The sequence below is a fragment of the Heterodontus francisci genome, chromosome 1 (assembly GCF_036365525.1).
Source record: "Heterodontus francisci isolate sHetFra1 chromosome 1, sHetFra1.hap1, whole genome shotgun sequence".
NCBI classification, from domain to species: domain Eukaryota; kingdom Metazoa; phylum Chordata; class Chondrichthyes; order Heterodontiformes; family Heterodontidae; genus Heterodontus; species Heterodontus francisci.
Genome location: NC_090371.1, coordinates 47,966,435 through 47,990,459, shown reverse-complemented (window position 1 = coordinate 47,990,459; position 24,025 = coordinate 47,966,435). Strand labels below are relative to the sequence as shown.

Sequence of the window (24,025 nt, the reverse complement as noted above, 5' to 3'; positions counted from 1 at the left end):
CAGCAATTGTATTGGAGTGGAGACATTAATGATGCGCTGGCTGCCCTTTAGATAGGGCCCTAGCACCTGATGAGCACCTGACCCGGTGCATACCACAACTGCACGTCATTTGTGGGGGTGGGGGTGGCAGTGTGTCGCGTGTATTATAATGAGCCACTGTGCTAAATATCGCGGCGGCTCCGCGACGGGCAGTCTGCAGAGGCGAACCAGCATCTTTAAAGCGTGCCACCAGTCAGCTCAATGTTTCATGCTGAGTATTTCCAGCATTTTCTGTTTTTATTTCAGATTTCCAGCATCCACCTTCATAAAGATAACATTATCATATTGTATTAAAAATAGTAATTTACCCTAATGGTGGAGACATGATATTATATATTTTTGCATGATTATCTTCCCCCAGAGATGACATTGCTTAGAGTAAGTTCATGATAGAATAGGTTGTTCAGGAAGAATGGACTCCTGTGAAAACCTACATAAGCACCAGATAATAGGACCTTAGACTTCATTCAGACAAAGATACAAGGACATTTATGGAACAAATTTTATTTAATAATCACTGTTAGCAATGATAGAATGTTGCCTTCATTTGTGTGTTTGTGTTCACTGGGCTGAATTTTATGGGGTGGGGTGAGAGGCTGGGGGGCCCATAGAATCACGTCGGGGGATGGAGAGCCCATCGCCAAGCAATTTTGCCAGGAGCCAGATCCAGCATTTCCTCTTTGGGCCGGACATGTACTGATCAAGAAAATTTGTCTGAACACACTTCGGAAACTCTTCCCCCTCTCTGCCCTTTGCACAATTACTATCCCAGTCTATATTAGAATAAAGTCCCCCATTATCGTTACTCCATAGTTCTTGCATCTCTCTGTAATTTCCCTGAAACTTTTCTCCTCTATATCTTTCCCACTGGATAATGGCTTAAAGAACATACCCTGTAGTGTAATGACACCTCCTATTATTTCTTAACTCTAACCAAATTGATTCTACTGTTGACACCTCCAGGACATCCTCTCTCTCCAGCACTATAATATTCTCCTTAATTAGTACTGCCACCCTTCCTCCTTTCTTTCCTTCCCTATCTTTCCTGAATGCCTTGTATCCAGGAATATTTAGTACCCAGCCCTGCCGTCTTTTGAGCCCGTTCTCTGTTATCTGCATAACATCATATTCCCATGTGGCTATTTGCACCTGCAACTCACCAACCTTATTTACCACTGCTTCATGCATTTACACATATGCACTGTAAACCTAATTCAGACCTTTTTGGATTCTGTGTTAGTCTGATGCTGCCTAATACCTTACTATTTCTTAACTCTGTTGATATTTGTCTCCCAATACTTTATGCCTCTTGTTTCCTCTTTCTAATGCTGCATCCTGGTGCCCAGCCCCATGCCAAATTATGTTGAAGCCTTTCCCACAGCACCAGCAAACTGCCCCAGCTCTGTTTAGGTCCCACCTCCCCCAGAAAGAGTCCCAATGTCCCAGAAATCTAAAGCCCTCCCTGTGGTACTATCTTTCCAGCCACCCATTTATCTGCTCAACCCACCTATCTCTATATTAGTGAGTGTCACTGGGAGCAATTTGGAAATTACTACCTTACAGGTCCTGCTTTCAGGGTCCCTAAAATCTGCTTGCAGGATTCTTTCCTCCTATGTCGTTGGTATCAATATGAACCATGACCTCTACTCCTCCTCAGAGTGTTCTACAGCTGCTCAGTGACATCCTGGACCCTGGCACTAGCGGGGCAACATACCACCCTGATAGTTCATATCATCCTTCATTTTCAGGGAGCAATTCTCCTACCTGAAGCTCAGCAAGGAACAGTGGGCTGGATTTTCCTCTGGGAGCTGGGAACCCGATGGCAGGAGAACTTCTAGGTCCTGACTCCATCCCTTGTCAGAAATAGACCCCTGACAGGGGCGGCACAGTGGTTAGCACCGCAGCCTCACAGCTCCAGCGACCCGGGTTCAATTCTGGGTACTGCCTGTGTGGAGTTTGCAAGTTCTCCCTGTGTCTGCGTGGGTTTCCTCCGGGTGCTCCGGTTTCCTCCCACATGCCAAAGACTTGCAGGTTGATAGGTTAATTGGCCATTATAAATTGCCCCTAGTATAGGTAGGTGGTAGGGAAATAAAGGGACAGGTGGGGATGTGGTAGGAATATGGAATTAGTGTAGGATTAGTATAAATGGGTGGTTGATGGTCGGCACAGACTCGGTGGGCTGAAGGACCTGTTTCAGTGCTGTATCTCTAAACTAAACTAAAAGACCCGATTTTTCAGTGCCAGGCCAATTGATGGCTAGTGGGCAGGTTTGCTGTCCAATTAAGGATGACAGGTGGGCTCCTGAGGCTGGAGGGCCAATAGGAGGCCCTCCAGCAATAAAACATCAGCAGCCCCAACATCCAAGGTGGGAGCTCCCTATGTTCCTCTCAACACTTTTTAAATATATAGAAATAGAAAGAGACCACAGCTGCCAACTTTGCGTTACGAGAATATCATCCGCACAGTCACCCATCACATAGAATAGCGTACTGACCTGCTCACTGCTCGGTTTTGTAGCTAGACCTGACGCAGTGCGACACCTGGCAAATCTTCGATACCTCTTCAGCCATGCCTCGGCTTGATTCAGGCCCACAACTTTCTAAAATCTTTCTGGTAAAGGTAGGGAAATTTCCATCATTCTTGTTTACCGTTGCCACCACTGCTGCCATCATATAATATTCTGCCTACTGTTAAACTAGCCCAGAATATCCTAAGGGTCAGATGGTTTAAAAGGAACGGAGCTTTATTAAACACGTCTTACTACTTTGGTTTACATCTTCCAAGCCTGTGCACGAGGGTTCCACGCACATGGTGTTACATCACTTCCTGTGATGAGGTATACAGCATGATTAGCATATTTAACCCAGTAACAATCCAATGTCCAGTATACCACATTATACTATAGGCTTCTCCAGCTCTCTGCGCAGCCTTTTAAACTTTGAGTGTGCTCGTTTTGTGTCGGGAAACCAGCACGCCAACCTGAGGGGCGGGTTTAAGCAACTGCCTGCCCCAATTCCCACCCTCTCATTTAAGTAAAAATCCCACCCACAGAACCAAAGCTGGCTGTGCAGTGGCTGAGGAGCAGTTTTGGTCTCCTTACCTAAGGAAAGACATACTTGCACTCGATGGGGTGCAACAAAGGTTTACTAGATTGGTTCCTGGGCTGAGGTGATTGTCTATGAGGAGAGATTGAGTAGAGTAGGCCTATATCCCCTATCCAGAAGAATGACGGGTGATCTAATTGAAACATGTAAAATTCTTAAGGGGCTTGACAGGATAGGTGCTGAGAAAATGTTTCCCCTGGCTGGAGAATCTAGAACATGGGGCTCATAGTCCTACTGACACAGTGTAGTTGATGATTTACTCCTTTATGACAAGAGATCGGTCATTCCGAGAGTTCTGAGACTAGACATACTGCAACGATTGCACCAAGGATATTTGGGCATCTCAAAATGTCAAGCCAAAGCAAGAAATTCTGTTTGGTGACCATGTGATGAAGGTGGCCAGGAAGAGATGATAGCAAGATGCTTATGCTATTCATCGCCAAGAGACAAGAGAACCACTGATGTCATCTTCCTTTCCATCAAGGCCATGGGAACATCTTGGGGTGGATCTTTTTGAATACAGAGATAAAACGTTCTTGATTGTTGTAGATTATTACTCAAGATGGATAGAAGTCAAGCAACTGCAGGGTCAAACTTCTGAAGCAGTGACTACATCGTTGAAGGAGATATTCACAACACATGGAATCCAGACCTTGTAATTTCAGACATTGGACTGCAGTTTGCCAATGAATAATTCAAAGAGTTCACCGTAACATATGGATTTGTTCATACCACTAGCTCACCAAGATACCCTCAAGCCAATGATGAAGCTGAAACAGAAGTGCGTACGGTAAAAGAATTGCTGAAAAAGAACACCGATGTTTAAATTGCATTTTTGAGCTGTCGTTCAACCACACTATAAAATGGGTTAGCGCTATGTGAACTCCTAATGGGAAGAAGACTGAAACTCAACTACTTACTTTCACACATACACTTATGTCACAAGTAAGAGAGGATGACTTGGAAAAAGTGGGGAGAGAGAGGATAGAGATCATTCCAATCAGAGGTGGAATCACGACAGATGCCACAAAGCACGAAACCTACCAGACATCCAACCAGGAGAGGCGGTTTGGATCAGAGACCAAAATTGGTATGGAGATGTGGTAAGACCAGACACCACATCCCAGCTCATACATTATCTAGACAGAGTATGGTACGGTGAGACAAAGTAGGCATGCATTGGTGACCATACAGAAGCAGCTTCCTATCCAGGGAAGTCAGTTATCTCCAAAATCTAATGGACTAGAGATGCTGCATTCATCCATTAATCCAGAGGACAACCCGAATGATGAACCTGAGTTATCTAACAATTCCACTTGTACAGCAGAGTCAGAGAGACTACTCAGAGAACTTGAAACCTCAAACCCCTTAAAATGTTATGAGGACTCGTTATGGTAAACTTGTGAAAGCACCACAGCGATTGTCTATTGAAAAAATGGAAGTCAGAAACATAGGGGGAGATGTGGTATAAAGTGGTATCCTGGACATTGGATTGTTACTGGGTAAAGTACACTAATCATACAGTGTACCTCATCACAGGAAGTGGTATGAAACTGTGTGTGTGGGGCCCTCGTGTACAGGCTTGGAAGATGTAAACCACAGTAGTAAGATGTATTTAATAAAGCTCCCGTTTCTTTTAACCGATCTGACTCTTCAGATATTCTGTACTAGTTTAACAGTAAGCAGAATATTACAGAGCCAACCTGCCCAAGATTGCTAAATGGCCAGTTAAGCCACTGAATGAGCTTGTCAGTTCTTTTAGGATCAGTTTTAAATTTTCACGGCATACACGCAGGGTCCGGACCACGACAGGAAGCAGGAGGCACAAACAAAGTGGGAAACCAGTCAGAATGGCAGGAAAGCAGCAAGAGGCTCGATTAAAGAGGGAAGGCTCAGAAAAGGCCCTGATTGACAAGAAATCAATTGTCCAGAGTCAGAAAAATTATCTGTCATATTTCCTCACTATGGAAAAGGGGATTTTGTGGGGTGAAGCTTTGGGGGGCAGGGCGGACAGGTCACTCTGCTTATAGGCCTCACAGTTTCTTTTGGTGGGGGGTAGGGATCAGGAAGACTGCACATTCCAATAGAAAGGAAGGAAAGACATATAGAAAGTAGGATTAAGCTGCTCTGAGATAGGATCGACTAGCGATGAGGAGCACAATCCTCAGGAGCAGAGGCAGGCCTCTTGGAAACAGGGGCCCAAGGGTCAGAAACGAGGGGCAGGAATGCAGTGAAGGCGATACACTCAGTAGAGGGTCTAAAACCAAAGGAGAAGCTACCTGGACATGTTGGGGCGTCAATGTCGTAGAAGGCTGCGCCTTCCAGGAACATGGTTATTGACTTGTGTGCCCTTGTTGAGAGTCATCCGAGGCATCAGAAAAACAGGGGACTGCCCTGGCAAGGGGGCCCTCCCTGCCCAATGCCCTCTGCTCAGCTCCAGCCTCCAATCTTGTGCTGAACGGCAGCCACAGCAATGGCTGCTGCTCGCCCTTTAAATCGGGCACCTTCTCCCTGTGTCCCACCTTCTTCACGCATTAATGGTGGCAAATGCAACTCTGGGCAAATTAACTGCTGTGCCAATTAGAATTGCAATACATGCACTTGCCACTGAGATGTCGGGTCGGGCCCCAGAAATGAATGTGACTTTGGGGTCCAGTTCCCGGAATGGAAGTCCTGCCCTGTGTGTCTGCGGTCGTGCAGAACTGATATGTTAGACGAGTACTTTCACAAAATATTGAAGGTCATTAAAAACCACTTCACCACTTTATTAACTAGCCTGTGGACATTAATACAGACTGCTCAATTTAATTTAGATTTTTATCCTTCCAACCAGATGCCTAATGCAGTCAAGACCACACCCATTGTACCTGCAGTTGGGTGAGGCTTAAAATCATTGGTTGCTGCATTGTGCAGCAGTCTGGGAGAAAAAACAATTTCTATCCAGATGGCAGATATTGTCCATACAGAATGACAAATCCCTGACGGGCAGAATTCTTAATCTGATAAGAAGCGGCGAATGGAAAATCTGTGCCTTAGCACAGAGTGCAGAGCAAGAAATAGTACCAGCTATCTGGAAAAAGAAATTCATAACAAAAACCTCCACAACTAGTTGGTCTTCCAGGATGGTACTGAAGGACAAAAATGAAAAAAGACTCTATCATCCTATAAATGATTTTCTGTTATTCCACAATAATTCTATCCTCCTCCCTGTTTTCCAATCTTACTGGCTCCCTTATTTTTGCTCTCATTCTCTCTGTGTGTCACTTGCTATAGTTACTAACCTCTTTGAGTTGCGGAAGCAATACAATTCACGACTGCTGTGCTAAAGAATTACATAAGCGATATTCTCCCATAGTGATTCCTTTCGCTTTCTCACTGTGTTTTGAAGCTATTTGACCTAATTATTGGACCCCAAAAGACTCCTTGATTTGAGTGTATTATTTAAGCTCACACTTCAACGTTATACTGAAGGAGTGCTGTATTTTTAGAAGTGACATCTTTTGGATGAGATTCCATTTGCCTGTGAACATAAAAGACCCATGGAACTTTTCAAAGTAGAACATTCTTCGAGTGTCCTTATTACTATTCCATCTTCAACCAACCTCAAAATGGATTACTGGTGATTTTTCTCATTTATTGTGTGTGGGATCTCACATTGGCTCCTGTGTTTGCCTGCATAACAACAATGACTATACGCCAATATTCATTTGGTGTCAAGTACTTTGGAATATTCTGAAAATGTGAAAGGTACTTAATAAATGCAAGTTCTTCTTTCTTTCATGAAGGCAACAAGATCCACAAGATTTCAGAATTCCAAGTCAGTGGTAAGTGGTTTTGGCTTTTCATTTTCTGCTCACTTGATCAGAAATTTCTTCACTCAGAGAGTTGTGAATCTTTGGAATTCTCAACCCCTGTAATTTCTTATAGGCAGTAAGTGTCACCAGCATTATGTGTTGACAAGCTTGATTAAATTGCATGCTTAGACAATTTCCTCTTATTTCAAAACCACTGTTATTGGAGCATTTACTACAACAATTTGCACTTATATAGTGCCTGTGAAGTAGTAAAATATCCCAAGGTGCTTCAAAGGAGAATTGTCAAACAAAATTTGGCAATGAGCCACATAAGGAAATATTAGGACAGATCACCAAAATCTTGGTCAAAGCGATGGGTTGAAAGGAGCATCTTAACAGAGTAGTGGTGAAGAAACAGAGCGATTGAGGGAGGGAATTCTAGAGCTTAGGGCCTAGTCAGCTGGTGATAGAGCCAACAATGGTGGAGTGAAGAAAATTGGGGATATATATGAGGCCAGACTTGGAGGAGTGCAGAGATCTCATAGGGCTGTGTGACTGGAGGAAGGTACAGAGATAGGGAGACGCAAAACCATGAAAAGATTTGAAAACCAGAATGTAAATTTTAAAATTGAACCATTGCTGGACCAGGAGCCAATGTAGGTATGAGTGATATAAAAGCAAAATACTGCGGATGCTGGAAATCTGAAATAAAAACAAGAAATGCTGGAATCACTCAGCAGGTCTGGCAGCATCTGTGGAAAGAGAAGCAGAGTTAACGTTTCGGGTCAGTGACCCTTCTTCGGAATGAGTGATGATTGAATGGACTTGGAGTGAGTAAGGATACACCAGCAGAGTCTTGGATGAGCTCAAGTTTACAGAGGGTGCAAGATGGGAAGCCAGCTTTATTGCAAAGTTAATCTTATTCAGACTGTTCCTATTAAACAGTTGGTCTGATAGGTAGATGAAATTCATTGTGACCTGTGATGGAAATATATTTATGGGTTATTTTAATGCAAGGGAAGTCATCATTTTTCTTTAATTGGTGAGAATAAATCATGATGATTCTTTGAAAATGCAAATGGAAGAGATGTGATATGTAAAATCCAGATTACAATAAAAAACACTTTCAAATCTAGAAATACAAACTGGGAGTGTTTTGGCCTTCAGAATGTTTCCGTCCTCACTTTTAGAGTGCTAATGTGACTGTGTTTGACCTCAGTTATGAGTCAAACCTTGCTTAAAACCTTAAAATATTTTTTCTTGCTTCCCTCTTGAAGATGCTATCTTTTGCTGGCCGTAGATTTAGGAGGCAACGTTTAAGGACTTTGGAGAGAAAAGGGTGGTTGGAGATGGAGTTTTTGCATGCCATGACAGTTGGGTTGAGGGTGTTTGTTTTGAAAAGTGGTGTTCATAGAATGAGACCATTCAGCCCATCAAGCCCGTGCTGCCTCTGTCCTTTCCCTGTAGCCCTACAATTTCTTTTCCTTTCAGGTGTTTATCTAATTCCCTTCTGAAACGTGCTGTCACCCTCTCAGATCATAACCACTGCGTAAAAAAAGATTTTTCTTCTCACCTTTTTTACCAATCACTTTAAATCTGTGTCCTCCGGTTCTTGACCTTTCCCCCAATGGAAACTGTTTCTTTCTGTCTACTCTGTTTAGATCCCTCATGGTTTTGAACATCTCTATCTAATCTCGTCTCAACCTCCTCTTCTCGAAGGAGAGAAACACCAACTTCTCCAATCTATCCAAGTGGACTGAAGTCTCTCATCCCCAGAACCATTCTCGTAAATTTTTTTCACACCCTCTCTAAAGCTACGTGGGAATGCAAGCTGTGAGGAGGGCACAAAGAGGCTGCAAAGAGATATAGACAGATAAATGAGTGAGCAACAAGGTGGCAGATGGAATATAATGTGGGGAAGTGCGAGGTTATTCACTTTGGTGGCAAGAATAGAAAAGCAGAATATATTTAAAAGGTGAGGAACTTGTAAATATCGGCGTTCAGAGGGACTTGGGTGTACTTGTACAAGGAACACAGAAAGTTAGCATGCAGGTATAACAAGCAATTAGGAAGGCAAATGGCATGTTGGCCTTCATTGCAAGGGGTTTGGAGTACAAGCATAAAGAGGTCTTGCTACTAATTGTACAGGACTTTGGTGAGACTGCACCTGGAGTTCTGTGCGCGGTTTTGGTCTCTCTATTTAAGGTAGAATGGACTTGCATTGGAGGTGGTATGGCGAAGGTTCACTAGATTGGTCTCTGGGGTGAGAGGGTTGACCTATGGTGAGAGGCTGAGTAAATTGGGCATATATTCTCTGGAGTTTAGAAGAATGAGAGGTGATCTCATTGAAACATGCAAGATTCTGAAGGGGCTTGACAAGGTAGACACTGAGGGGTTGTTTGCCCTGGCTGGGGAACCTAGACCACGGGAGCACAGCCTCAGGATAAAGGGACGATCAACGATCATTTAGGACTGAGATGAAGAGAAATTGCTTCATTCAGAGGTTGTGGATCTTTGGAATTCTCTACCCCAGAGGGTTGTGGATGCTCTATAATTGGATATATTTAAGGCTGAGATAGCAGATTTTGATCTCTTAGGGAATCAAGGAATATGAGGAACGGGCAAGAAAGTGGAGTTGAAGCTGACGATCAACCATGATGGTTTTGACTGGCGGAACAGGCTCAATGGGCTATACGGTCTACTGTTGCTCCATCATAACTTCGATGCTTTGTACTCTATGTCTCTACTTTTAAAACCCAAGATCCTATATGCCTTGTTAACTACTTTCTCAGCCTGCCCTGCCACCTTCAATAATTTGTGCACATATAACCCCACGTCTCTCTCTGTTCCTGCACCCCCTTGAGAATTGTGCCCTTCAGTTTATATTGCCTCTCCTTGTTCTTCCTACCAAAATGTATTGCTTTACACTTCGCTGCATTAAATTTCATCTGCTACGTGTCCACCCATTCCCCAGCCTGTCTACATCCTCTTGAAGTCTACCACTATCCTACTCACAGTTGACTATACTTCCAAGTTTTGTGCCATCTGCAAATTTTGAAATTGTACTCTGTACACCCAAGTCTAAGTCATTAAAATATATCAAGAAAAGCAGTGGTTCTGGGAAACACCACTACATTAAACCATTTACTGCCACTCTCTTTCCTGTCACTCCGCCAATTTCACATCCATGACAGTGGTTTTGAAAGGGAGAGGGGAGTATCTAAGGAGATCGGACCATTTACAATGTTAGTTAGTGTGGACACCAGGACCAGAAGTTTGGTTGTCAGCAGTTTAGTGGGAATTGGACCAATGAGAAAGAGGTGAGTGCCGTGGACAAGATGAGATCAGAAAAGATAGGAGAGAAACTAGAGAAAGAAAAAAAAATAAAATACTGAGGATGCTGGAAATCTGAAATAAAAACAGAACGTGCTAGAAATACTCAACAGGTTTGGCCACCCCACGAGACCCCTCCCGCCCTGACCTGCCTGAGGCTTGGTTCCAGCGATGCTCCTTGGCCTCCGGTATGTGCATCTACAGCAGCAGCCACCGCCTCCGGTCTCTGATTGGCCAGCAGCTCTGCAAGGGTGGAATTTGCAGAAACAGGGTCTTTGAACCCGTTGTAAGGCCCGTCACTGTCCACTGAAGTGCCTGATTGGCACTAGATTTGTGGGCCTTCTGTAGAAGAGTTGACATGGGGATCTCGACGTCAGTTTCTCTGGACGTAAAGACCCCCGCCCCCGGGATAAAATTCCTCCCTAGGTGTTGTCTTTATTTTCCAGGATGTTCATGGAGTAGTGGGCAGTTTTGGCAGAGGTGAGGCCCAATAGTGCTTGATGTCTTCCAGCAAGATATGGTGATGGATGTCAGATAAGCTTAAGTCTACGCTTACATGGAGTACATGGCGGCACAGGGGAGAGTAGTCAGGGAGGGAAGGGTGGGGTGAATGGGTGCATGGAGGAGCAGGGGAGGGTGGAGTGGAGCATCCAGGTTGTTGAATGGTTGATGTTGATGGTGAAGGTACATTTTGTCGGCTGCGGGGGTGGTGGGTGGATTAGATCAGTCGTGTGTTAAGTTATTTGGCAAGGGAGGGATGAGCATTGTCAAGGTCGGGGAGCTTTGGGGCAAATTGGGGGTACTGGCTAGCAGAGGGAACAGTGACAGTCAATGAGGGAAAGTGGATTCTGTAGGGGGAAGATCAAGTCTGATGGATGGGCTTTCGACAGCTTCATATGGAGGGGAACGGGACTCAGTAACGATGGTCAGTTTGATGTGAAGAGGTTCACGTGTAAGAGTCAATATGTCGATAGTAATGGAAGTAGTATTGGGGGAGGAATAGCATGAATACATTGATGATTACACTGTGCATAGTAATGGGGGGGAGACTCAATGGTAACGGAAGGGTATCGGCAACATTGGATGGGTCAAGGGTGATGGGTTCAAGCTGGAAGGTTGCAGGAGGAGGTTGAAAGATGGGAAGACACCATTTTCTCCGATAATGGAAACTACGTGGACACCTAAGGATTGCAAGGAAAGTGGGAGGAGACAATTACAGGGGATGTGTCTTCTACCTGGGCGCAATTTGAATTCAGATATAAGGGAGCTGTTCATTGCCTTGATATTTCAGCTCATTAGTAATAGAGGGCTGAATTGCCACACTCTGCTTATTTATTGTTCAGAAAAGCCAGAATGACATGGGTCTCATACACCAATTTGTCGAGTACCACGGGAAGAAAAACAAAGAGAGAGACTAAGGAGGGCTGTTTTCCCTCAACTCATGATGCCTGAGTGCCAGCAACAGGCAGAACAGGAAGGTGAGGATGCTCCAAATGATCACATCCAGGAACGGCCTTATCGAAGACAGGCAGTGGCACTGGCACCATCGCATCCTCAGGACAAGGACCTTCAAATGTCAGAGAGACAATGCCAGGGGTGCCTAAGGATGTCATTTGAAATAGTCACAGATTTATGTAGAATCCTGCGGCATGACGGGCGGCACAGTGGCGCAGTGGTTAGCACCGCAGCCTCACAGCTCCAGCGACCCGGGTTCAATTCTGGGTACTGCCTGTGTGGAGTTTGCAAGTTCTCCCTGTGTCTGCGTGAGTTTCCTCCGGGTGCTCCGGTTTCCTCCCACATGCCAAAGACTTGCAGGTTGATAGGTTAATTGGCCATTATAAATTGCCCCTAGTATAGGTAGGTGGTAGGGAAATATAGGGACAGGTGGGGATGTGGTAGGAATATGGGATTAGTGTAGGATTAGTATAAAATGGGTGGTTGATGGTCGGCACAGACTCGGTGGGCCGAAGGGCCTGTTTCAGTGCTGTATCTCTAAACTAAACTAAACTAAACATGACCTGCAACTACTCGGCTTCTGTGGGAATCCCATGCCAGTTGCCCTCAAGGTGGCTGCTGGACTCAGTATTTTTCTCCAGTGGTTCCGCCAGGAATCCATGGGCGACATATGTGGCATCTTGCAGTCTGCAATCCACAGGTACATCAGAGAGGTGACCAATGCCCTTTCTCGACGTGACATTGATTTCATCTGCGTACCTTTGGACAAGGACAGCCAGGCAGCAAGGTCTGCGGCCTTTGGCGCCATCGCTGGGTTCCCTAGCGTGCAAGGGGTGATCAACTGTACTCATGCGGGCATTAGAGCTCCCTGGGACCAGCCTGCTGTTTTTGTTAATTGCAAAGGCTTCCACTCTTTAAACGTATTGCAGAAGAGTCATGCATGTTTCCTAAGGAGCTGTCTTGATTTCTACATTTTGAGGAATTCCCAGCTGCTAGCATTTTTCGAGGAACCAGCCAAAGTGGCAATGGTTACCCGCTTTGTACATGGCTGGTGACATCAGTACGTCATCCCTAAAGCGCTGCTGAAGAGAGGTACAATGCTGCTCACCCATCCACCAGCGCTATCAGCGAACACACCATTGGCATGTTGAAAATGCGATTCCATTGCCTTGACTGGTCTGGAGGGGCTCTTCAGTACTGCGCCACAGAGGGTATCATGAATAATCATTGTCTGTTGTGCCTTGCACAATCTCGCAATTAGACCCGACAACATTCTGGAGGCGGAAGAACAGTAGGAACACCAGTCCTCCTCAGATGAGGATGACTGTGAAAAAGGGTGAGGAGGAGGACAACAATGATAATGATGCCGTTATCGATATGATGGCCATGGAGATACATGCAAGGGCATCAGGGAGAACCTCATTTATGCATGTTTCAGCCAACAATAAACAATATCATCAAGGAACGTCGGGAGGAGAAACATAACAATTCCCCACAGAAATTCTGTTTTGCATGAGCTATTATTCATCTCTGCAATCTTAACGAAGCATTGATGTACTTTCATGTAATTGGCATTTGAAATCATCTATGGGCTACCATGAATGCGACTACACACCACTGCAAGCAGCATTAAGTTATGACTGTAGAAAACAAAAGTAAGGCATGACAGTATTTGAAAAAGTTATTAAACATTAAGCTCCTGCCTTAGGCCTCCATAAAACTTCTTTGTATCCATCTGTAACCAAGCAATTATTACCGAGAGTGGACCAAATTCTGCATGAAATAAAAATGTATGAATAAATATTTCAATCGTCACAATTTGTACAGCACCTGTGCCACTGTTGTGATCAAAACTCTTTGCATTTCCTTTTTCTTTTTCTCCCACAACCAACAAGAGGGAAAAACATACTGACCTCATCCTCACCAATCTGCCTGCCGCAGATGCATCTGTCCATGACAGTACTGGTAGGAGTGACCACCGCACAGTCGTTATGGAGACGACGTCCTGTCTTCACATTGAGGATACCCTCCATCGTGTTGTGTGGCACTACCATTGCCCTAAATCGGATAAATTTTGAATAGATTTAGCAATGCAAAACTGGGCATCCATGAGGCGCTGTGGACCATCATCATCAGCAGCAGAATTGTACTCAACCACAATCTGTCATCTCATGGCCCAGCATATCCCCCACTCTACCATTACCATCAAGCCGGTCAGCCTTGATCAACCAAGATCAACCCTGGTTCAATGAAGATTGCGGGAGGGCATGCCAGGAGCAGCACCAGGCATACCTCAAAATGAGGTGTCAACCTGATGAAGCTACAATCCAGGACTACTTGCATGCCAAACAGCGTAAGCAGCATGCGATAGACAGAGCTAAGCGATCCCACAACCAATGGATCAGATCTAAGCTCTGCAGTCCTGCCACATCCAGTCATGAATGGTGGTGGACAATTAAACAACTAACAGGAGGAGGTGGCTCCATATCCCCATCCTCCATGATGGGGGAGGCCAGCACCAAAGTGCAAAAGATAAGACTGAAGCATTTGCAACAATCTTCAGCCAGAAGTGCCGAGTTGATGATCCATCTAGGCCTCCGCCTGAAGTCCCCAGCAATGGCTAGCATTTAAAGAGCGCATGGATGAATTATAACAATTGTTCATTCCTGTCTGGCGCAAAAATGAAACAGGAAGGATGGCTTAACCGTGACCTACAAAAGAAATTAGGGGTAGTATTAGATCCAAGGAGGACAAATATAAAATGGCCAGAACAAGCAGCAAACCTGAGGATTGGGAACAGTTTAGAATTCAGCAAAGGAGGACAAAGGGATTGATTAAGAAGGGGGAAACAGAGTATGAGAGTAAGCTTGCAGAGAACATAAAAACTGACTATAAAAGCTTCTATAGATATGTGAACAGAAAAAGATTAGTGAAGACAAATGTGGGACCCTTACAATCAGAAACGGGGGAATTTATAATGGGGAACAAAGAAATGGCAGACCAATTAAATACATGCTTTGGTTCTGTCTTCACAAAGGAGGACACAAATTACCTTCCAGAAATGTTGGGGAACATAGGGTCTAGTGAGAAGGAGGAACTGTATGAAATCAGTATTAGTAGGGAAATGGTGTTAGGGAAATTGATGGGATTGAAAGCCGATAAATCCCCAGGGCCTGATAATCTACATCCCAGAATACTTAAGGAAGTGTTCCTAGAAATAGTAGCTGCATTTCTGGTCATTTTTCAAAATTCTATAGACTCTGGAACAGTTCCAACAGATTGGAGGGTAGCTAATGTAACCCCGCTATTTAAAAAAGGTCGAGAGAAAACAGGGAATCATAGTATCATAGCATCATAGCAGTAGTGGGGAAAATGCCAGCGTCCATTATAAAAGATGTAGTCACAGAGCACTTGGAAAACAATGACAGGATCAGACAAAGTCAACATGGATTTACGAAAGGGAAATCATACTTGACAAATCTACTGGAATTTTTTGAGGATGTAACTAGTAGAATAGATAAGGGAGAACCAGAGGATGTGGTGTATTTGGACTTTCAGAAGGCTTTTGATAACGATTCACATAAAAGATTAGCATGCAAAATTAAAGCTCATGGGATTGGGGGTAAGGTACTGACATGGATGGAGAACTGGTTGGCAGACAAGAAACAAAGAGTAGGAATAAATGGGTCTTTTTCCGAGTTGCAGGCAGTGACTAGTGGGGTACCACAGGGATCAGTGCTAAAACCCCAGCTATTCACAATATATATTAATGATATAGATGAGGGAATTAAATGTAATATATCCAAGTTTGCAGATGACACAAAGCTGGGTGGGAGTGGGAGCTGTGAGAAGGATGCAGAGAAGCTCCAGTGTGATTTGGACTGGTTGAGCGAGTGGGTAAATACATGGCAGATGCAGTATAATGTGGATAAATGTGAGGTTATCCACTTTGGTGGCAAAAACAGGAAGGCATATTATTATCTGAACGGCGATAGTTTGGGAAAGGGGGAGGTACACTGGGGAGGCGGTGGCATACTGGTATTGTCACTGGACTAGTAACCCAGAAACCCAGGTATTGCACTGGGGACATGGGTTCGAATCCCATCACAGCAGAAGGTGGAATTTGAATTCAATTAATAAAAATCTGGAATTTAAAGCTAGTCTAATGATGGCCACGAAACCATTGTTGATTGTTGTAAAAACCCATCTGATTCACTAATGTCCTTTAGGGAAGAAAATATGCTGTCCTTACCTGGTCTGGCCTACATTTGACTCCAGATCCACAGCAATGTGGTTGACTCTTACATGCCCTCAATGGTCTAGCAAGCCACTCAGTTCAAGGGCAATTAGGGATGGGCAATAAATGCTAGCCTGGCCTGCGACACCCACATCCCATGAATGTATTAAAAAAAAACACCGAGACCTGGGTGTCCTTGTGCACCAGTTGCCGAAAGTAAGCATGCAGGTGCAGCAGGCAGTTAAGATGGTAAATGTTATGTAGGCCTTCATAGTGAGAGGATTCGAGTACAGGAGCAAGGATGACTTGCTGCAATTATACAAGGCTTGGTGAGACTACATCTGGAGTATTGTGTTCAGTTTTGGCCTCCTTATCTGAGGAAGGATGTTCTTGCTATGGAGGGAGTGCAGCAAAGGTTCACCAGACTGATTCCTTGGATGGCAACCAGGCTGATTCCTGGGGTGGCAGGACTGACGTATGAAGAGAGATTGGGTTGATTAGGCTTATATTCACTAGAGTTCAGAAGATTGAGAGGGGATCTCAGAGAAACCTACAAAATCTAACAGGACTGGACAGACTAGATGCAGGAAGGATGTTCCTGATGGCAGGGGAGTCCAGGACCAGGGGTCACAGTCTAAGGATAAGGGGTAAGCCATTTAGGACTGAGATGAGGAGAGATGTCTTCACCCAGAGAGTGGTGAACCTGTGGAATTCTCTACCACAAAAAGCAGTTGAGGCCAAATCATTAAATATATTCAAGAAAGAATTAGATATAGTTCTTGGGGCTAATGGGATCAAGGATACGGGAAGAAAGTGAGAACAGGTTACTGAGTCTGGATGATCAGCCATGATCTTATTGAATGGTGGAGCAGGCTCGAAGGACCGAATGGCCCACTCCTGCTCCTATTTTTCTATGTTTCGATCACAGATGCCAGTCATCAGTCAATTCAATTTACTCCACGTGATATCAAGAAACAACTGAAGGCGCTGGATACTGCGAAGGCTACGGGCGCTGATAACCTTCTGGCAATAGTACTGAAGACCTGTGCTCCAGAATTTGGCATGCCCCTAGCCAAGCTGTTCCAGTACAGCTACAACACTGGCATGTACCCAGCAATGTGGAAAATTGCCCGGGTATGTCCTGTACACAAAATGCAGGACAAATCCAAGCCAGGACCACGCAGCTCCTGACCTCATTACAGCCCTGGTTCAAACATGGACAAAAGAGCTGAACTCAAGAGTGGAGGTGAAAATGATTGCCCTTGACATCAAGGCAGCATTTGACCAAGTATGGCATCAAGGAGCCCCAGCAAAACCTGAATCAATGGGAATGAGGGGGAAAACTCTCCACTGGTTGGAATTGTACCTAGCGCAAAAGAAGATGGTTGTGGTTGTTGGAGGTCAATCATCTCAGCTCCAGGACGTCACTGCATGAGTTCCTCAGGGTAGTTTCCTAGACCCAACCATCTTCTGCTGCTTCAATCATAAGGTTGGAAGTGGGGATTAAAAAAAACGTACCCTTTGCCTTAATGACACGGAGCCATGGAAGAAATCGGTGGAGAAGCTTCGCCAGGATCATTTACCCTCACTGATCTCAGCAAGTCAATGATACGTTTGCCACACTGCACCCATGTTCTGCAGTGATCCCACAGTTCGAGACCTCCTCTGCTACCTCCATCCAGGCCACCTTGGCGAGGCGGGAGCGTCTTCGCAATCCATCTGCAGTGAAGATGAGCTCCTGCCTTTCCCTGACAGCTTGGAGGAGAACCTGCAGGGAGGCATCACTGAACCATGGGGCTGGATGCTGCCCGCTGGCTGCCATTTGATTCACTTTGGCTGTAGGGCAAATAAATGATATGAAGTTGGTGGTGTCTTTCAAAAAATAAGGGAGGCAAAAACATTTTGATTTAAGTAAAAGCTTCAATTTAAGTTAGTCTAAAGATACTTACATGAAACAAAGGCTGCATATCCTTGAGGCTGCAAGCACAGAATGTTTTATATCTGTGGCGATCATGGTGCTCGTGGCTATGACGGCGGGATCCACTAATGAAAAGCCGTCCCCACCGAATGATCCCATGTGTTCCCGTGCCCTTTGCCACATGGCTAATTTAAATACAAAATCGCATGGGAAATGGGATTTGGGGCAGAAGCAGAAGTAGAACAACTTCTGGTCCCGCTGTCGGGAAAGCCATGGCACTCATAAGAGTCTACCCTAAGAGTTTTATTGGGAACAAGGGTGTCAAAGTTGGAAGAGTTGGGGAACAGACCACTAGCTGCAGAAATATTGTGAAGAATGGCTAGGCAGTTAGGAGCTTGAAAATGCAGCTGAATGTGATTTAGAGAAGAGTTTATTCCAGAATGGATGCAGGGGAAGTGGGGTTGGAAGGGAGTAGAGGGATGTGAATATTGAGGGTACAGGGAAGTGATTGGAGATTGTTTTGTCTGTGATCAAGACCGTGAGAGTAGAGAGTTGTGAGATGGCAAGGTTGAGGGGGTGACCGTGAATATGAGTAGTTTATACTAAGGGAAAGGTTAAGAGTGAGGATAGGAGGGCAGTGAAATCAGAGATTAGTGCACAAGATGAGTTGTTATAGATATTGAAATCACCAAGGATCAGAAGTTGCCGAATGCAGAAGCTGAGAGAGGAAAGGAAAGATGATATCTTGGTGAAAAACTTGGGATGGGCTTCAGAGGGTGGTTAGAGAATAAGGATTTTTAAGAAGAGCTGGGAGGGGTAGAGCAAGATCCTCGAAAGGAAAGAAGAACATAACATAATAGGAGCAGGAGTAGGCCCTCAAGCCGCCTCGATTATTCAAGATCATGGCTGATCAACTCCACCTTCCCAAACTGTCCCCATATCCCTTGATTCCCTTAGTATACAAAAATCTGTAGTTCTCTGTCTTGAATATATTCAAAAACTGAGCATCCACAGCCCTCTGGGGTAGAGAATTCCAAAGATTCACAGCCCTTTGAGTGAAGAAACTTCTCCTCATCTCAGTCCTAAATGGAGGACCCCTTATTCTGAGACTGTGACCCAGTTCTAAACTTCCTAGGGGGAAACGTTCTCCCAGCATCTACCCTGTCAAGCCCCTTAAGAATTTTATATGTTTCACTGAGATCTAGAGAACTCTGGAAGATCAAAACCAATGCATCCACTATCTCTGTAGCCACCTCGTTTAAAACCCTAGGTTGTAGGCCATCAGGTCCAGGGAATTTATTTCCTTTTAGCCCCATGAATTTCTCCAGTTCTATTTCTTTACTAATGCTAATATTTTTTAAGTTCCTCATTCTCACTAGACCCTTGGTTCCTCACTATTTCTGAATGCTGTTGTGTCTTTTACTGTGAAGACAGGTGCAATGTATTTGTTCAATATCTCTGCCATTTCCTAATAGACTCACTTCCACCAATCTCTTCCTTTTTGCATACCGAAAGAAGCTTTTACAATCTGTTTTTATGCCACTTTATAGTTTAATATTCCATTTTCTCACTCTTTATCAATTTCTTGGCTATCCTTTGCTGAATTCTGGGTACCAGAGGTGTAGGGGAAGAGACCAAGGTGTGATTTGGTGATTGCCACAATGGTGGTTTGGATCGTGGAAAATGCTGGAAAGTATAGCTGGATAGGAAGGCTATCAAGTGAATTCTGCAAGAAAGTAGCCCTGTACCTTGCGTGCTGACACTTGCACATGCACAATGCCTATTTGGATGAGGTATCCAGAGGCTATTGTTGTTTTTAAATTTCCACCCAACATGAGAGGAGGGGAGAAAATGTTTTTTTAAAAGAAACAGATGAGAACATTTGTTGGTTTTGCATTTCTTTAATAATATCATCTGACTCTACTTTATTACAGGGTTTAAACCAATAAACCACAATCTCCAGTGCTTCATCTGTCCCAGCACTATTACTTTGTCCTTATCATTTATTATCTTTCAAGTATTCATATTTAATACACTGATATTTATAACTTTTCGTTTTTGCAGTTTGAGACATAATTATTCCTGCTGTGCATATATTAAAATCAATTTACTATCACATTGATTTAAAATTGAATAAAGACCATGCCAAGTAACTAAACTAGGCTGTTGCATTTAAATTTGGACTGTCCTGGACCCAGAATTGGAAAATTTAATGAAGAAAAATAGAATCTATATCGGGTAATTTGAGAGTGTGGCACACTACATTACATTCCACTTTTTTGCCTTCATGTAGTCATGCATCTCCATTTTTTAAAACACTAATCCTTGAATGGTTTTCTTTTTATTTTATAACATTTTTTAGTCCAGAAAATTAACACGACAAAGCATAGTACAACTTCTTTGAGAATTACATTTTGTTTTCCAGAGAGAACAATATTGCGTTCAAAGTGCGACTGTTTTTGGAGTTGGTTATTGAACTAAATTTAAATTAGGAAACAGCACAAAACTAGGGGCAAGTCTGGCAACATCTGAAAGGAAAGTTTGAAATACAGCCTTTTGACAGAGCTTGGATTGTTATTGGTTTAATTCTGTGTTTAATATGGCTCAGAATTCAATAGGAAAGAAAATGATGTTCAGTCAGTCCCATGCATCAGAATTCAAGCTCACTGACACTGAACCCGCTCAATACATCTTAAAACCTACAGGAGGATGTGGCAGATCATGAAACTTTATCATAAAGTGCTGTCAGTGACATGGAGATGAAATAATTTATTCTTGCAAAGGGTTTCAATGATGAGTGCACATGTCTGCAGTTGGTGACAATCTGGTAAGGTTTGCTATGGAGAATATCACAAACTGGAATACCTTTCAAGGATTTAATGCAGCTAGAGGTTGACTTATCTTGATTAAAGTCTCCTGAGTTCTTCATAATACCAGGTAAGACACTCTAGCCTGTGTACTATTTCAGACAGTGTTATTCCAGTTACATGATAAATGATTTGGGCACAAGATTTTATTCTTCTTATCCACAGTACAGAATTGCATTCTCATTTGTAGTCTCTTTTTCTGTTTCTTTTTTCTATCTTGCACCATAGGTACAGGTGACCTAATCACCAGAAGGTGTACAAGAGTGGTCTCGGATGGTGGGCCTTATTTCCTTCACCCATTAGAGGGAAATAGTTGGCCAGAGTTAGAGGAATGGCCGGGTAAAGGGGAAGAGGTTACAGAGATAGGGAGGGGATGAGGCCATGCAGGGCCTTAAACACAACAATGAAGCAATGAAAATATTTAATTTCAGGCATTGGGGGACTGACAATCATGGTAAATTGGTGAGACCTGGGTTGATGGAAAAGCAGGACTTGGTGTGCCTAAAGCAAACTGCCATTGGCTCAGGCCTGTAGTTTCTTTCTTTATGAATGGATGGCAAGTAGTTTCTATCTGACTGGTGTGGTTTTGGAAACAATTCTTATTTTAAGCAATCGTTCCACCATATTTAATCCATCTGCACTTCAAGCACAACAGCAACATAACTTGTTCCAGCTGCCCTTTTGAACTGCCCACACAGTAAACTTTCACCACCGCTGTACCCAAACCACAGTTGCTCATTTCATCAGAAGCACGGAAACACAACATTTAACTGTGCAAAATTAGAGAAAACTGCTTAACCATCAATACTGTGAAAGCTTGAAGTTCACAGAATGCATTCCAGCATTAGTTAACGGTTTCAGATTCCACTGTATCACTGACCCTCATCAAAGAACCACAGTTTCATTTTTGGTCAGTTTAACAATGATCTAGTAACTTTTTCTTATAATAAAATTATTATTTTGAAGTCCTTTTCTCTAATTCGGTTATCTAATGATTCGGCACCTATACGATTTTTCTAATTTGGTCAAGGAAGTGAAAAAATATTTAACCTATTTTTCTTTTTAAAATCACCATTTTTTTATTCTTTCATGGGATATGGGTGCTGTTGGCAAGGCCAGCATTTGTTGCCCATCCCTAGTTGCCCTTCACAACTGAGTAGCTTGTTAGGACATTTCAGAGGGTCAGTTAAGAGTCAACCACATTGCTGTGGGTCTGGAATCACATGTCGGCCAGACCAGGTAAGGATGGCAGATTTCCTTCCCTAACGGACATTAGTGAACCAGATGGGTTTTTACAACAATTGACAATGGTTACCATTACTGAGACTAGCTTTGAATTCCAGATTTATTAATCGAATTTAAATTCCGCCACCTGCCATGGTGAGAATTGAACTCATGTCCTCAGAATTAACCTCAGCCTCTTGATTGCCAGTCCACTGACATTACCACTACACTATTGCCTCCACTTCATCTATTGGCATGGAGACGATGGGCCGAATGGCCTCCTTCTATGCCATAAATGACTCTAAGACTAAGCTTATCTGCATAGAGTGCAAACAGGTATCTAAAAATGCGGAGTGGATGGTGTGCAGTACATGTTCTTTTTTTTATTCATTCAGGGATGTGGGCGTCGCTGGCTAGGCCAGCATTTATTGCCCATCCCTAATTGCCCTTGAGAAGGTGGTGGTGAGCTGCCTTCTTGAACCGCTGCAGTCCATTTGTGGTAGGTACACCCACAGTGCTGTGAGGAAGGGAGTTCCAGGATTTTGACCCAGCGACAGTGAAGGAACGGCGATATAGTTCCAAGTCAGGATGGTGTGTGACTTGGAGGGGAACTTGCAGGTGGTGGTGTTCCCATGCATTTGCTGCCCTTGTCCTTCTAGTTGGTAGAGGTCGCGGGTTTGGAAGGTGCTGTCGAAGGAGCCTTGGTGCATTGCTGCAGTGCATCTTGTAGATGGTACACACTGCTGCCACTGTGCGTCGGTGGTGGAGGGAGTGAATGTTTGTAGATGGAGTGCCAATCAAGTGGGCTGCTTTGTCCTGGATGGTGTCGAGCTTCTTGATTGTTGTTGGAGCTGCACCCATCCAAGCAAGTGGAGAGTATTCCATCACACTCCTGACTTGTGCCTTGTAGATGGTGGACATGCTTTGGGGAGTCAGGAGGTGAGTTACTCGCCTCAGAATTTTTAGATTTAGATTTAGATTTTAGATTTAGAGATACAGCACTGAAACAGGCCCTTCGGCCCACTGAGTCTGTGCTGACCATTAACTACCCATTTATACTAATCCTACACTAATCCCATATACCTACCACCTCCTCACCTGTCCCTATATTCCCCGACCACCTACCTATATTAGGGGCAATTTATGATGGCCAATTTACCTATCAACCTGCAAGTCTTTTGGCTGTGGGAGGAAACCGGAGCACCCGGAGGAAACCCACGCAGACACAGGGAGAACTTGCAAACTCCACACAGGCAGTACCCAGAATTGAACCCGGGTCGCTGGAGCTGTGAGGCTGCGGTGCTATCCAATGCGCCACTGTGCCGCCCTGCGCCACTGTGCCGCCCTAGCCTCTGACCTGCTCTTCTAGCCACGGTATTTATATGGCTATTCCAGTTCAGTTTCTGGTCAATGGTGGCCCCTAGGACGTTGATAGTGGGGGATTCAGCGATGGTAATGCCGTTGAATGTCAAGGGGAGATGGTTAGATTCTCTCTTGTTGGAGATAGAACAGAACAAAGAACAAAGATAATTACAGCACAGGAACAGGCCCTTCGGCCCTCCAAGCCTGCGCCAATCCAGATCCTCTCTCTAAACATGTCGCCTATTTTCTAAGGTTCTGTATCTCTTTTCTTCCTGCCCATTCATGTATCTGTCTAGATACATCTTAAAAGACTCCATCGTGCCCGCATCTACCACCTCCGCTGGCAATGCGTTCCAGGTGCCCACCACCCTCTGCGTAAAGAACTTTCCACGCATATCCCCCCTAAACTTTTCCCTTGCCTGGCACTTGTGTGGCCCGAATGTTACTTGCCACTTCTCAGCCCAAGCCTGTATATTGTCCAGGTCTTGCTGCATTTCTACACAGACTGCTTCAGTATCTGAGGAGTCACGAATGGTGCTGAACATTGTGCAATCATCAGCGAACATCCCCACTTCTGACCTTATGATTGAAGGTAGGTCATTGATGAAGGAGCTGAAGATGGTTGGGCCTAGGACACTACCCTGAGGAACTGTTGTTGTTCCTTTGTTTAAGAAGGGTAGCAAGGATAATCC

The 24,025-nt window shown here is 44.2% G+C and overlaps 1 protein-coding gene across 6 annotated transcripts in view; it reads left to right on the top strand.

Annotated features, from left to right (window-relative positions):
• Positions 1-24,025, top strand: part of LOC137377086 (zinc finger and BTB domain-containing protein 7C) — a 379,658-nt gene that overhangs the window by 150,273 nt on the left and 205,360 nt on the right. For 4 of the 6 annotated variants that reach the window (XM_068046682.1, XM_068046411.1, XM_068046500.1 and 1 more), the window contains one exon: positions 6,929-6,967. The exons of the other annotated variants lie outside the window; for them this stretch is intronic. The gene's annotated coding sequence lies outside the window, so the exon portion shown is untranslated. The remainder of the gene's footprint in view (positions 1-6,928; positions 6,968-24,025) is intronic. 6 annotated transcript variants of the gene reach the window in all.